The sequence below is a fragment of the Geotrypetes seraphini genome, chromosome 1 (genome assembly GCF_902459505.1).
Source record: "Geotrypetes seraphini chromosome 1, aGeoSer1.1, whole genome shotgun sequence".
In the NCBI taxonomy this organism is placed as follows: domain Eukaryota; kingdom Metazoa; phylum Chordata; class Amphibia; order Gymnophiona; family Dermophiidae; genus Geotrypetes; species Geotrypetes seraphini.
In genome coordinates, this window is record NC_047084.1 from 519,291,631 (window position 1) to 519,305,275 (window position 13,645).

At 42.2% G+C, this 13,645-nt stretch overlaps 1 long non-coding RNA gene across 1 annotated transcript in view; it reads left to right on the forward strand.

Moving 5' to 3' along the window:
- LOC117352520 overlaps positions 1-13,645 on the forward strand; it is a 95,038-nt gene that overhangs the window by 39,697 nt on the left and 41,696 nt on the right. The window lies entirely within an intron of this gene.

Consider the following 13,645-nt stretch of genomic DNA (forward strand, 5'->3'; position numbering starts at 1 on the left):
CGAAGGGGTTTCGTCAGTCGTAAGGCGGAAGTCATTATGCCATTGTATAGATCCATGGTGAGGCCCCACCTGGAGTACTGTGTGCAATTCTGGAGGCCGCATTATCGCAAGGATGTGCTGAGACTGGAGTCGGTGCAAAGAATGGCCACCCGGATGGTCTCGGGACTCAAGGATCTACCATACGAAAAACGGCTTGACAAATTGCAGCTATACTCGCTCGAGGAGCGCAGAGAGAGGGGGGACATGATCGAGACGTTCAAGTATCTTACGGGCCGCATCGAGGCGGAGGAAGATATCTTCTTTTTCAAGGGTCCCACGACAACAAGAGGGCATCCGTTGAAAATCAGGGGCGGGAAACTACGAGGTGACACCAGGAAATTCTTTTTCACTGAAAGAGTGGTTGATCGCTGGAATAGTCTTCCACTACAGGTGATTGAGGCCAGCAGCGTGCCTGATTTTAAGGCCAAATGGGATCGGCACATGGGATCTATTCACAGGGCAAAGGTAGGGGAGGGACATTAAGGTGGGCAGACTAGATGGGCCGTGGGCCCTTATCTGCCGTCTATTTCTATGTTTATGTTTCTATTTTTCTATGATCGCTGGAATAGTCTTCCACTACAGGTGATTGAGGCCAGCAGCATGCCTGATTTTAAGGCCAAATGGGATCGGCACATGGGATCTATTCACAGGGCAAAGGTAGGGGAGGTACATTAGGGTGGGCAGACTAGATGGGCCGTGGCCCTTATCTGCCGTCTATTTCTATGTTTCTATGTTTCCATTAACCACCACCCTCTGGCGTCTGTCTAACAGCCAGTTTCTAACCCAGATCACCACTTTGGGTCCTAACTTCAGCCCTTCAAGTTTGTTCAACAGCCTCCTATGAGGAACCGTATCAAAGGCTTTGCTGAAATCTAAGTAAATTACATCTCGAATATGTCCTCGATCCAGCTCTCTGGTCACCCAATCAAAAAATTCAATCAGGTTCGTTTGGCACGATTTACCTTTTGTAAAGCCATGTTGCCTTGGATCCTGTAACCCATTAGTAATAATAATAAAATTTATTTATTAAAATATATTAACTGCCTAAGTCTAAGCGGTTTACATGAGAACATATATAATATTGCCACAAACAACATACAACACAGATTCTTGATGTAAACCGCTTCGAATTCTCAAAGTATAGCAGGTTATAAATAAATAATAATTATTATTATTATATCAGAGTCAATGTCATCCCTCATGTGTTACAAAAAAGCATCTACAAATAACTGAGTTTTCCGTACACAATCTCAATATCTCAGGAAGAGAATTTCATAGTTTCACTGCAGCTATGGAAAACATAGACACTTTTGACTTTGAATAGTGAACTCTAAACTCCTTAGCAGTTATCAATTTCATCCCTCCCTCAGGCCTCGGACTTCTACCCGGTTGATAAATTTTCCAAAGATTTTGAAAATACAATGGGACAGACCAATAAAGAAATTGGTGGACTGTCGAAAGCACCTGTGTGTGTGTGTGTGTGTGTGTTTGATTATGAGTATAATCTAATCTAATCTAAATCTTGGGTTTATATACCGCATCATCTCCGCAGATGGAGCTCGACACGGTTTACATGGTTAGGGAAGGAACGGAACTCCAGTGGAATTATATAAGTATGAGAGAAGAGAGGTTGGTGTGAGAGTGCCAGGAGCGGGACGGGGTTATGTTCTGGAGAAGAGCCAGGTCTTCAGATGCTTACGGAATGGTAGAAGGGGGCTCAAATTGCGGAGAGGGGAAGGGAGACTGTTCCAGAGCTGAGTGATTCTGAAAGGGAGGGAAGAGCCAAGTTTACCAACAAGGGAGATGCCTTTTAAGGAGGGGTAGGATAGTTTTAATTTTTGAGTGGATCTAGTGGAGGTTGGATTTGAGGAATTCCAGGATAGAGGGATAAAAGGAGGAAGGATACCGTGGAGGATCTTGAAGTTATAAGTTTGAGAGATTGATCGTGAGTGTGAGATTCTAATATGAGTGCATCTTGATTGTGGATGAGTTAAGCCTTTCTTTATATAATGGAGTTCCTTTTATTCTATCTCATGCAATTTATTTTAAGATATATATTTTTTTAAGATATATATATTTTAAGATATATATATTTTTATGTAATCCGCTGAGAACTTGTGAACGCTTTAGACTAGAGGAATATCAAATGTTAATAAACATAAACATAATGTATCCGCTGTTGTAGTGGTGCCAGTGCAATTCTTTCAAGACCAGTATAATATGTGCTGTCTTGGGTATACCGGCAATCAATCTAGAGGCAGAGTTTATCAATTGCTGCAAAGCCCTACACTTTGGGGTCCTTTTACAAAGGCGCGGTAGCGGTTTAACACGTGGAATACCGCGCGTTAAACCACCTGCCGCGCTGGTACCTAACGCCTCCATTGACGAGGCGTTAGGATATTAGGCTGCCGCGGGGGTTAGCACATGATGAAATGTCCGACGTGCTAACCTCTGTAGCACGCCTTGATAAAAGGAGCCCTTTGTCTTAGTCGAACCAGATAAAGCATGTTATAGTAATCCAACGCGGTCAATATCAATGCTTGAACCACGATCCAAAAATCATATGGTAAGAGCAATGATTTTAATCTATACAGAATATGCAATTATGCATATCCTCCTTGAACAGCTTTGAAAAAAACAAATCCAGTAGTATTCTCCACCTTAAGCTCAAGTATCTTTCATATGCTCAAGTATCTTTCATACTTCTTCACAGGATGGATAGTTGTAAAGGGCCTTTTTACGGTGCCATTATTCTCCTCAGTGTTATTCCTTCACCTTTTGGGTGGTGGTTAAGCCCAGTATTTTGCCTTCTTTCACTCTCTCTTTCTGGGTGGCAACAGTTCCTCTCTGCTCTAATCCTTGTGTTTACTTTTTTACTCTTCCATTGTTCTAGATTCCCAGTGTTTATTCCCCTTTTTGTATCGGATAAGACCCTGTGTGGGTTCTATCTTCTGTTACTCCTTCTTCTAGCTTCCAGGTCTTCTCCAAGGACTATCTTGTTACAGCAGCTTCACTCTGTTACTGTCTTTCAGAGGATAAGGTCTCCACGATGAGACCTTCCTCCATTAGTACATCCTGCACCTCAAGGGACAGCTCTAGATCAGATGATTATGTTCACTCACCTTGGGGAGAGGCCTCCCTCTTTTCAATAGGCACCAGGGGACAGCTCTGGATCAGACTAAAAACCTCTGCGCTTGCTTCTCATTCTCTTCAGCCCCTATAGCTGAAATCCAAGGCTCCTGTGGCCCGCAAAGTGGGGGTAACCTACATACTTATACTGTAGTTCTAAATTCTCCTTTGTTGACTACCTGGGAAGAAAACGAGGCTTTTTCCTTAACTCAGAGCTTTATACTTGCAACAGAAAGTTTGTTTCAGTGCTATTGAGCCACTTTCTCAGAATAGGCCACCCACTATTCAGATTTGATAAGCATCTCTCTAGAGCAGAGGCCCTGGATGTTCTTTTTGCAGCTGAAAAGGAAAACACATTTGGACAGCCTGCCACACAATATAATTCAAAATGATTTAACCAGGCAAGAGAGGTCCCTGCCTGGTTAAATCACACTGAGAAGGTCAGAAAAGAATACTCAGCAGTAGTTAACTGGACAATTCCACTGAATATCTCCAGGTACGTCAGATAGATTCTGAGCCCACTGGGACAGATAGGGAAAATGCTTGAGTATCTAATTGTAAAAATCGCTTAGATAATCTTGATAGGTGGTATATAAAAATCCTAATAAACTTGAATATCCCCTCTGAATACTATGACACTGTCTGGGCAATGCTGAGTGGTCCAGGTTCAGAGTCACAGTTCTGGTAAAATTCAGTGCTGGTACCCACATAACTAGCAGGTAAGTAGAGCCACTTAAACTGTATATTTATTTTGTTTTCGATGCCATCCTCCCAAAAGAGCTCAGAATGGGTTACAGGCTAACATGCATAATATAGTTAACAAGTTACAATTTGCCATGATTATAGTACACGTTTTTATCCTAACTCGACACATATTAGGGATCTAATACCAATATACATAATATACAGTTTACAGGTTGCAATTTGCCATAATTCCAGTGCAAATTTGCCATAATTTTCAATACAAGTTTTTGTCCTAACTCAACACAAACTTGGGATCTAAAACTCTAAAACTCTAAAACAGTACAAGCTAAAACTAAAAGAAAAAAGAAAGACACACTACACCAGGGGTGCCCACACTTTATGGGCTTGCGAGCTACTTTTATAATGACTAAGTCAAAATGATCTACCAACAATAAAATAAAAAAAAAACACAAAGCACACTGAAAGGCAGAGAAAATGTTAATTATTCATATTCCGGGTTTTTTCAAAGAGGTCACGGCAGATGCAATGTCACCTCAGTAACAAAATACAAAAATAGACAAATACACCCCCTCCCTTTTTACTAAACCACAATAGTAGGTTTTAGCACAGGGAGTTACGCTAAATGCCTCGTGCTGCTCTCAATGCTCATAGGCTCCCTGCGCTAAAAAACGCTATTGCGGTTTAGTAAAAGGGAGCCATAGTGCAAAATATAGACAGCAGATATAAATTCTCAAAACCGACACATTTCGATCACTAAATTGAAAATAAAATCATTTTTCCTACCTTTGCTGTTTGGTGATTTTATGAGTCTCTGGTTGCACTTTCTTCTTCTGACTGTGCATCCAATCTTTCTTCCTTTCTTTCAGCCTCCTGTATGTTTCCTCTCCTCCAGACCTCATTCTCTCCCCCAACTTTTTCTTTCTGTCTCCCTGTTCCCCCTTCTTTCTGTCTCCCTGTCTGCCCCCTTTCTTTCTTTCTCCGTGCTCTCCCCCAAGCCACTCGGTTTGCTGCCACCGCCATCGGGGAACAGCCCCCAAGCCACCGCCATCCCAAGCTTTCCCTGCAGAAGCGTCGAGCTGACCAGCATTCCGCTCCCTAGCATTCCGCTCCCTAGCATTCCGCTCCCTAGCATTCCGCTCCCTGATGTCAATTCTGACGTAGGAGAGGAAGTTCCGGGCCAACAAGGCATTTCTCCTCATTCCATCCAGCCTGAGCCCCATCTCTCCTTGATCCAGCATTTCCCTTCTGTGTCTGTCAGAATTACCATTCCACCTATTTTCCAGCATCACCCTTCTTTGTGTCCATCTCACCTATATCCCTATCTCACCACTTTTTCAGAATCTTCATTTGTCTCTGTCCTTGTCTTTACCCCATGTTCACCAATTGCCCTTTCAATGTCTTTATCTCCCACCCACACACTTTTTCAGCATTACTTCTATGTCTCTATTTCACCTCCTCTTCATGTTCCCTCTGTATCTCTATCCTTATTCAGTAGGTCCTGCTTACTCTTTCTCTTCTTTGTGTCACTATCTCCATTTTCAGCTTTCCCCCCTTTTCCTTTGTTAATGCACCCTGTAGCCAGAATCTTTCCACCCTCCCTCCACTCCAGCCCAGCCCAGTATGAAATATTTCCTTTTGTTTCCCTCCCCTCTCTCTTTTTCTCTCTCTTCTGCTCCCTCACCCACGAGTCCTGCATCTGGCCCTCTCCCTTCTACCTGCACCTGGCAAAACCCCCCTGCTCCGCGGCTCTCTTAAGGAACTCGTCAGCAGCGGTGATCAAGACAAGCTGCCGACATCGAGGCCTTCCCTCTACGAGTCCCGCCTTTGTGGAAAAAGGAAGTTGAAACAAGCGGGACTCGCAGAGGATAGGCCCCGACGTCAGAAGCTTGTGTCAATCGCTGCTGCTGAGTTGCCGAAGAGAGCCGCGGAACAGGGGGTGTGGCCGGAAGCAGGTAGAAGGGAGAGGGCTGCTGGAAGAGGTAGAAGTTCCGGAGTATGACACCGACCCGGGCCAGGATGATTTCTTTTTCAGGCTGTTGCTGCTGCTGCCGCCACCACGCCACCATGCCCCCCCCCCCCTGAAATGACAAAAACAGCCTAATGCCCGGCGTTGGCGTCTTTGACGTCGGGGAGAGGAAGGCTGATAGGCCCGGTAGATCGGGACGGCAACACGAGTCTATCACAGAGCCCGGGATGGGCTCTGCGATCGACCCACGTTGCCTTCCTGAGCTACCAGTCGATCACGATCGACGCGTTGGGCACCCCTGCACTACACCAATCTAATAGGCAAAGAAACCCACAACACAAAAAAATCTATTCCAAATACTAAAAGAACTCACAGATACCAAACCCTATCTGGCCAATAACGACATTCTCGGGGAGAGCGAGAGCCAGAAGGCCTTGAGCATGCGCAGATGCTCAAGGCCCAGGCAAGAGGAAGGATCTTCATTCACCGGCATGTCCTGTGGGCTGCGTGCCGGTGCCAGATGGGATAAGGCTTCTATTTGGGCAGGCGGGGTGTGCCGGTTCACGCGGGGGGGGGGGGGGAGATGCCAGTTTTCGGGGGGGATGCTTGCAAATGTGAGTTATGATTTGCGAGAATGTTTTGTTCGTCTTGCAAAACACTCGCAAACCGAGGTTTGACTGTTTTCTAAAATGGTGGTTCTGCATGGAATTGCCATGATAGACTTTGCATGCAACATCCTGGCACTTAACTTTGGGTGACCTTTACTGAATTACTACTACTACTATTTATTATTTCTATAGTGCTGGAAAAGTGTACGCAGCGCTGTACATTTTAGCATACTCAGAAGAGCTCACAATCTAATTTAGATAGGACATTACAGGGTTGGGGAGATTATGATAGAGGAAATGACAGCAGAGAGTTGGAGTTAAGAGTTGAAAGCAGTTTCCAAAAAAGTGGGTGTTTAGCTTGGACTTGAACACTGCCATGGAAGGAGAATTCCCTCCATAGTGGTGCTGATCCAAAATTGTTCTTACTAGTGCTGTGTTGACTATTCTACTTACTCAAAACTATGTATATATGCAATAAGGCCCTGTTTAGCATTTAGGAGGCGCTTGAAAACCTACTTACTTTCTAGGTTCTTAGACAATTAATTTTCATCTTCATTCCCTAATTGTCGTATTCTATTAGTCTTTTGTAAACCACATAGAACTGCAAGGTTATGTGGTCTAAAAATTGATGTTTTATGTTTAATCTTCTATATATATAAAATCGGAGGTATGTATGTGTGTATGTATGTGTGTTTGTGCCGCGATCACGCAAAAACGGCTTGACCTATTTGAACGAGACTTGGTATGCAGATCCCTCACTACCTGGGGTGATATGTTCTGGGGGTCTCGCGGCCCACCTGCACACATGGGCGGAGCTACAAACAGAAAATCAGATTTCACCCATTCATGTCAATGGAAAAAATTTAAAAAGCTGCCATTCTCACAGTAATTCCAACTACCTGGGGTGATATGTTCTGGGGGTCTCTCGGCCCACCTGCACACGTGGGCGGAGCTACAAACAGAACATCAGATTTCACCCATTCATGTCAATGGAAAAAAAGTAAAAAGCTGCCATTCTCACAGTACTTCAAAAACGGCTTGACCGATTTGAACGAAACTTGGTATGCAGATCCCTCACTACCTGGGGTGATATGTTCTGGGGGTCTCTTCACCCAAGAATTTATATGTTCTTGCTCCTGGAGGTGAAACTAAAAATGTTGTTTATAATCAAGTTTTGTGTTTGTTGTATTGTATTCATTTTGTCAAATATTTCACATTATAATTTGAATATTGTACTTTTTATAAAGCTGTAAAAATATAATTTCATTCACCACTATAAAGTATCTTTATTTGAATCCATTTACTGTGTTATTGCTATAATTAAATACCCGTGCAACGCCGGGACATCAGCTAGTGATTCTATAAAACTTAGGTGTCCATTATAGAATTATTCTTACTGCCGACCAAGCATGCTTAGGTGACGCTAAGCATTCTAACATTTAGGCAAACCATATTTATGCCGGGATTTTCTTCATCTAAAGTTAGGCGCCTAATTCACAAAGAGGTGTCTAACTTGAAAACACACCCATGATCCACCTCCTAATCACGCTCATTTTTAGTGCAGAATCGAGTTTTTCGAGTTAGGCACTTAATTTATATATTTAACTTTCTATAACGTTCTCCCAGGGGAGCTCAGAATGGTTTACATGAATTTATTCAGATACTCATGCATTTTTTCCCTGTCTGTCCTGGCGGGCTCACAATCTATCTAATGTACCTGTGGCAATGGGGGGATTAAGTGACTTGCCCAGGGTCACAAGGAGCAGCGTGGGTTTGAATCCACAACCTCAGGGTGCTGAGGCTGTAGCTTTAACCACTACGCCACACTCTAAGTCCAATTAAAGCAAATTATAAGGTGTTAAGTGCCAATATCGGCACTGATTAAGCCTGTTGATCAATTAAGGTAGGCGCTGATATTGGCGCCTAACCTTAGGCGGACTTTATTGAATCAGGGCCTAAGTGTTATGTTCCCAATGAATTATATCTATACAGTACAGTAGATACTCATAAATACAATTATCTGCAAATTCAACCACTTTTCTGTATATCTCCCAAAGTAATCAAATAAAACAAGAATTTTGCAACTAGACTGCAACTTTAGGAAGTGTCCGCCTACACCTAGCCACTTGTTCCCCACCATCCAGCGAATATGCTCTTGATGGGAATTTGCTAGCAGCAGAAAGGGTCATGCATTTGACATTACCTATTACAGACCTGACATTTTTGAAAAGCAATCAATTATAAGGGCTCATAATATAGCATTTTGTGTTGAAACCTAATAGCATAAAGAATAAATGTCGGCCCTGCCCTAGAGACCCCATTCACCCAGTCTAAACAAAAACACTCTACAGATAAAATCACTACCATCTGTGTTATGGTCTGCGTAAGAGAAAGCAGACATATCCTCTGTCAAAGATAAAAAAGAACATAAGGCTGTTACCGAGCCACTGCTCATACCATCTACATAAAATTAAATTGTACTCTATGTGCAACAAATAGATGGAAATCTTTATGTGTATAGAATATATAATACTAAAAGTAGTAACTAAAGTAAATTACATAACCTAATAAGTCAACAGAAAGAGATTACACACTATAGGAACCATAAAGAATATCATATCTGCACATTACATGGTTGATCCAGCCATCAGAATGTAGACTGGACTATAGAATTTTTATATTGCTATATCACCAAGCTTAAAGTAGTCCAAAATGGTTTACAATATTAAAATCAAAAGAAAGGAAAAAGAGAATGCTTTATCATTCATACCAAAAAAGAAAAAAAAAAAAACACCAAACCAACCAAATACAGGCACAAGCCCAGTGAACCCCAGGCAGATCCAGAGACCAAAAGCCAATATAAAAAAAATGTGTTTTTAGCTGTCTTCAATTTTTTTCAAAGAAATTTCAGTCTGTAACAAAATAGGTAGTCTATTCCATAGGGCAGAGCTTAATCAAAAAAAGATCTGTTACATATAGAGCTTAAGCAAGCCCTAGACAAAGGTGGTGCAGTATAACCAATCTACAATTGGATAATAATCTCAACATTCTCCTTAGCATGTATGGAAAGGACATTGATGTAAGATAGGATAGAACATTTTTTTAAAGCACCCTAGGAGTCAACATTAATACTAATCGATTTACTGGATGTCAGTGAAAAACAGTGGTGTCACATGATCTCTGCAACATGCTTTACCCATCAACTGTACTGTAGCATTTTGCAAAATTTGGAGCCATTTCAAATTAAGAGCATGCTTGCATAAACAATATTACTAAAGTCAATCTGAGAAATTAATAAGGTATCAATAGGGGTATGCAGGGCGAATCTCAGACTGAATGGCAGGCACCCCCCCGCGGACACCTGCCGATATCGTGTGCTAGGAAGAGAGGTCCTCCTAGGCCTCTTAACATCGAGCCACTGAGTATATAGGGCTGTTATGGACTAGAGGGCGATTCTGAGATTGACTGGCAGGCAGCCCCGCAGACATCTGCCAATATCGTGTGCTGGGAAGAGAGGTCCTCCCAGGCCTCTTAAACAATATTGAGCCGTGGAACGCGGCCCACAGATGTGAGTCCACGGGCTTGAGTCTGAAGGGGTGTGGCCAAAGGGAGCAGGGAACTATAGAGCTTTTTTTATATACAGTGGTGCCTCACACAACGAACTTAATTCGTTCCAGGAGCAAGTTTGTTATGCGAAAAGTTTGTTATGTGAAACGCGTTTTCCCATAACAATACATGTTAAAAAAAATAATTTGTTCTGCAGCATAAAATATGCTAAGATGACATAAAAAAAGATAAATTTGTCAAAATGGTGAAAATGGTGGTCTTGCTGAGGCCAAACTCTTTGACGAGGTCACACTGTTTTACCCCACATTCACTCCTTCTAATTATTTCCCGTTTCATTTCAACAGAAATCACCTTCCTGCTTTTTTTAGAAGCCATGATATATAAAAAATATTGAGTTTATCTTAAAAGGACGACTGTATACAGTGAGAGAGGGCAGTTAAGCGCAGTGACTAACGACTGCCTGCAGTGCCTGCGCGGAAGGATGCAATACATCGGCAGCTCGGGCGACTTCGTTGTGTGAAACGAAGTTCGTTGTGTGAAACGAAGTTCGTTGTGTGAAACGAAGTTCGTTGTGTGAAATGCGTTGTGTGAAACGAAGTTCGTTGTGTGAAACGAAGTTCGTTGTATGAATCAAGACATGAAGTTCATTGTGTGCAGCGTTCGCTGTGCGAGGCGTTCGTTATGCGAGGCACCACTGTATATGCAATGGGTAAAAGAAAAGCAAAGATTATTTCTTCAATACCTACTATTACTACGAGACCTATGGATCATTATCTTGCACCCATTGTTGCATCTTCTGTTGGAGACAATTTGAATTTATCTATACAAACTGTTTCACTCTCATCGGGAGAACTGTCACCCCCTCTTCAACCAGCAGCAAAATACAAAGAGAGGACTGATTCTGACCCTAATCATCTGGAATGGACCCGCAATTAGATACTTCAGAACAAGTCAAGGGATTAACTAACAATTGCTCTTTGACCCCTGTGCATATGTTGCCAGGGTCAAAAATAAGTACTATTTCTGACAAGAAAACAATTACTTTACAAGATGTCTGGCTGGTGGTTAATAGAATTGAATCATCTCTTCAAGATACTGTTTCTAAACTTTGTCAATTTTCTTCAGATATGACCGCAAAGGTAACAAATTATGAGACTCAATTGGTGGTAGGTTGGAAAAACTGGATTCATCAGTGTCTAATTTACAATTGACTGCAGCCTCTAATATCAAAGATAGTACAACATTGCATTTCCATCTGGAAAAGATGGAAAATTTAATGAGAAGTAAAAATTGTAGGTTTTTGAATTTTCCTATTGCTCATCACCTTTGGAATTACAAGAGTTGTATATGAGAGATGTTCTTCAATATTCAGTTGGATGCTTTTTTTCTTGATAATGTTTATTATATACCTAGGGGTTCCAAATGTGTAGCTGAAGAAAGAGGTGTAGACCAGTTACTATCTCCAGATAATTTAAATGGAATCTTCTAAGGACTATATAGCCAAGTGAGCTACTCTGTTGGTAACCTTTAAATCAGAAATGGAATAGCAAGCTATTCTTAAATTGTATTTTGCTAAGAAATAGGCCATGTTTTATGGTCAACCTTTAAAAGTTTTTCTAGATGTTGTCAGACAGACTCAATATCGGAGGAAACAGTTCCTCCAGCTTAAGCCTAAGGACTTAGCTTGGGAGCTACTTTTTTTTTTCAGGTTCCCTTGCAAATGTTTAATCTCTTACGCAAATAATAAGTATATATTTGTGGACCCATCCCACCGGAAAGGGGCCTGAGACTCTTATTGGCCCAGGTTATTTAAGGCCTCTACTATGGGAGGGGCCTTAGGCATCTGGGCCAATCAGAGCCTTAGACCCCCCTCCCCAGATGCATGGACTGTGAGCAGTTTGCACCGGGGAAAAGAAGGCCTGCCATTTTGAAGAGGTGGGCCTGCTGGCTGGAAGGAGTAGGCATCCCTCCAGCCTGCCATTGTAAATAAGGTAAGGGGGAGGGGTGGGGGGATCATTGGAGGCACGGGGACATTGCATGGTGTGGGATTGGGCATCTCTCCCACTGCCGTTGGGGGTGTGTGCTTGACTTCAGTGGTGGGAGGGAGTGAACATCTCTCCAACTGGCATGAGGGGAAGGGGTAGTTAGCAGTGTTGGATGATTGTGCAACATGGCAGAAGAGAGTGGGCACAAATTATTTTAATTTGTGTGTGGGGGGGGGGGGCGTGGGAGACTGAACTGTCAAGCCTTACTTTCTTGTCAGTGTCTGAGCCAATCAATACTCAGGCATTGATCAGAAATTAAGGCAACCACAGCGTAGACCAGTTGGCAGATTTTGGCCTCAAATATAGTACAACGAGGTTAGAGAATCACTCAGCAATTAGAGAGAATCGTTCGGAGTGATCATTTTAATATTAATGACCTCGCAGTACTACATTTCCTTGGCTGTATCGGAGACTACTAGAAAACTCGTAAAAGACCTCGGTAAGCTGTTTTGACATTCTGCCACTAAAATACATGCAAGCTAAACCGGCTGGAACCGTTTAGTGAGCACTTTAAAGGTAGATTTTTTTTTTGTTTGTTTTGAGAATCTGGCCCTAGGTTTGCATCTTAAAGAATTGTGGGTAACGAGAAGGAACACAAACATAACAGTTGAGTATTGTAGTAAATATTGCTGCTAATCGTCCATCTCTTAACCAGTTAGGTTAGGGGTGGGTCAAGAGAGGAGTGGGGTAGAGCTCCTACTCAGGACCCCTTTTACAAAGCAGCAATAGCAATTTCTGCATGGCATATGCCCCAAAACTCTGAGGAACTGAACGGGCTTCAGAGCATTTGCCACGGGGGAATTGCTACCATGGCTTGTAAAAGGAGCCCGTAGTTGGTTAGCAACAATTTTCTTACCAGCTATGTAACTGCATAAATAACTGTATGTGCTAACGTTAACTGGGCACCAGTCTGAATATCAGCCAGTGCCAGGTTAACTTCCGAGTAATTGCTGAAAGCCAGATATTCAGTGCCAGAATCCATGCATGCCCCAGCAGTGAATATCTGGGGTCAGTTCAACCCGCAGCTGTGAGTGACTCCGACTCTGCATACCGCTGCAGACTGAATATTGGGTTCAAAAATATAAAGAACCCCAAAATGAAAAAGAGACGTGTCAAAGATCAAATAGAATTATATTTCATAATACAGAGAAGTCCACTGGGAGGGAATTGATAAATATATAAGATCATGTGAACAACTGCATATCAGCACATCAAATCATCAATTATATGGTCCTCAGTAATATATACAGCTCAACATAAGTTTTTGTAAGTGAGTTGTAAGCTTAGAAACCCAAAAGTGTAAATTAAGTGTAATACATCCCTGGACCTAATTGTGTGAAGTGCTGTAAATGAAGTCAACACAACGTGATCCCTATAGAAAAGTAGATTTTACTCTGGGGAGTAACGCAAGTAAATCAAAAATTCTAAAGGAGATCCTATTCCCAAGTGCAGTGAAAGCCCACTGAATGTAGGTCTAAACATCAATGTCCGTGATAATAATTTCACAGTATATCAAATTATCAAAATTCTAGTGAAATACTTATGTCCAATAGCATTAATGGTAGTGGTTGTTTTACTTCTGAAGT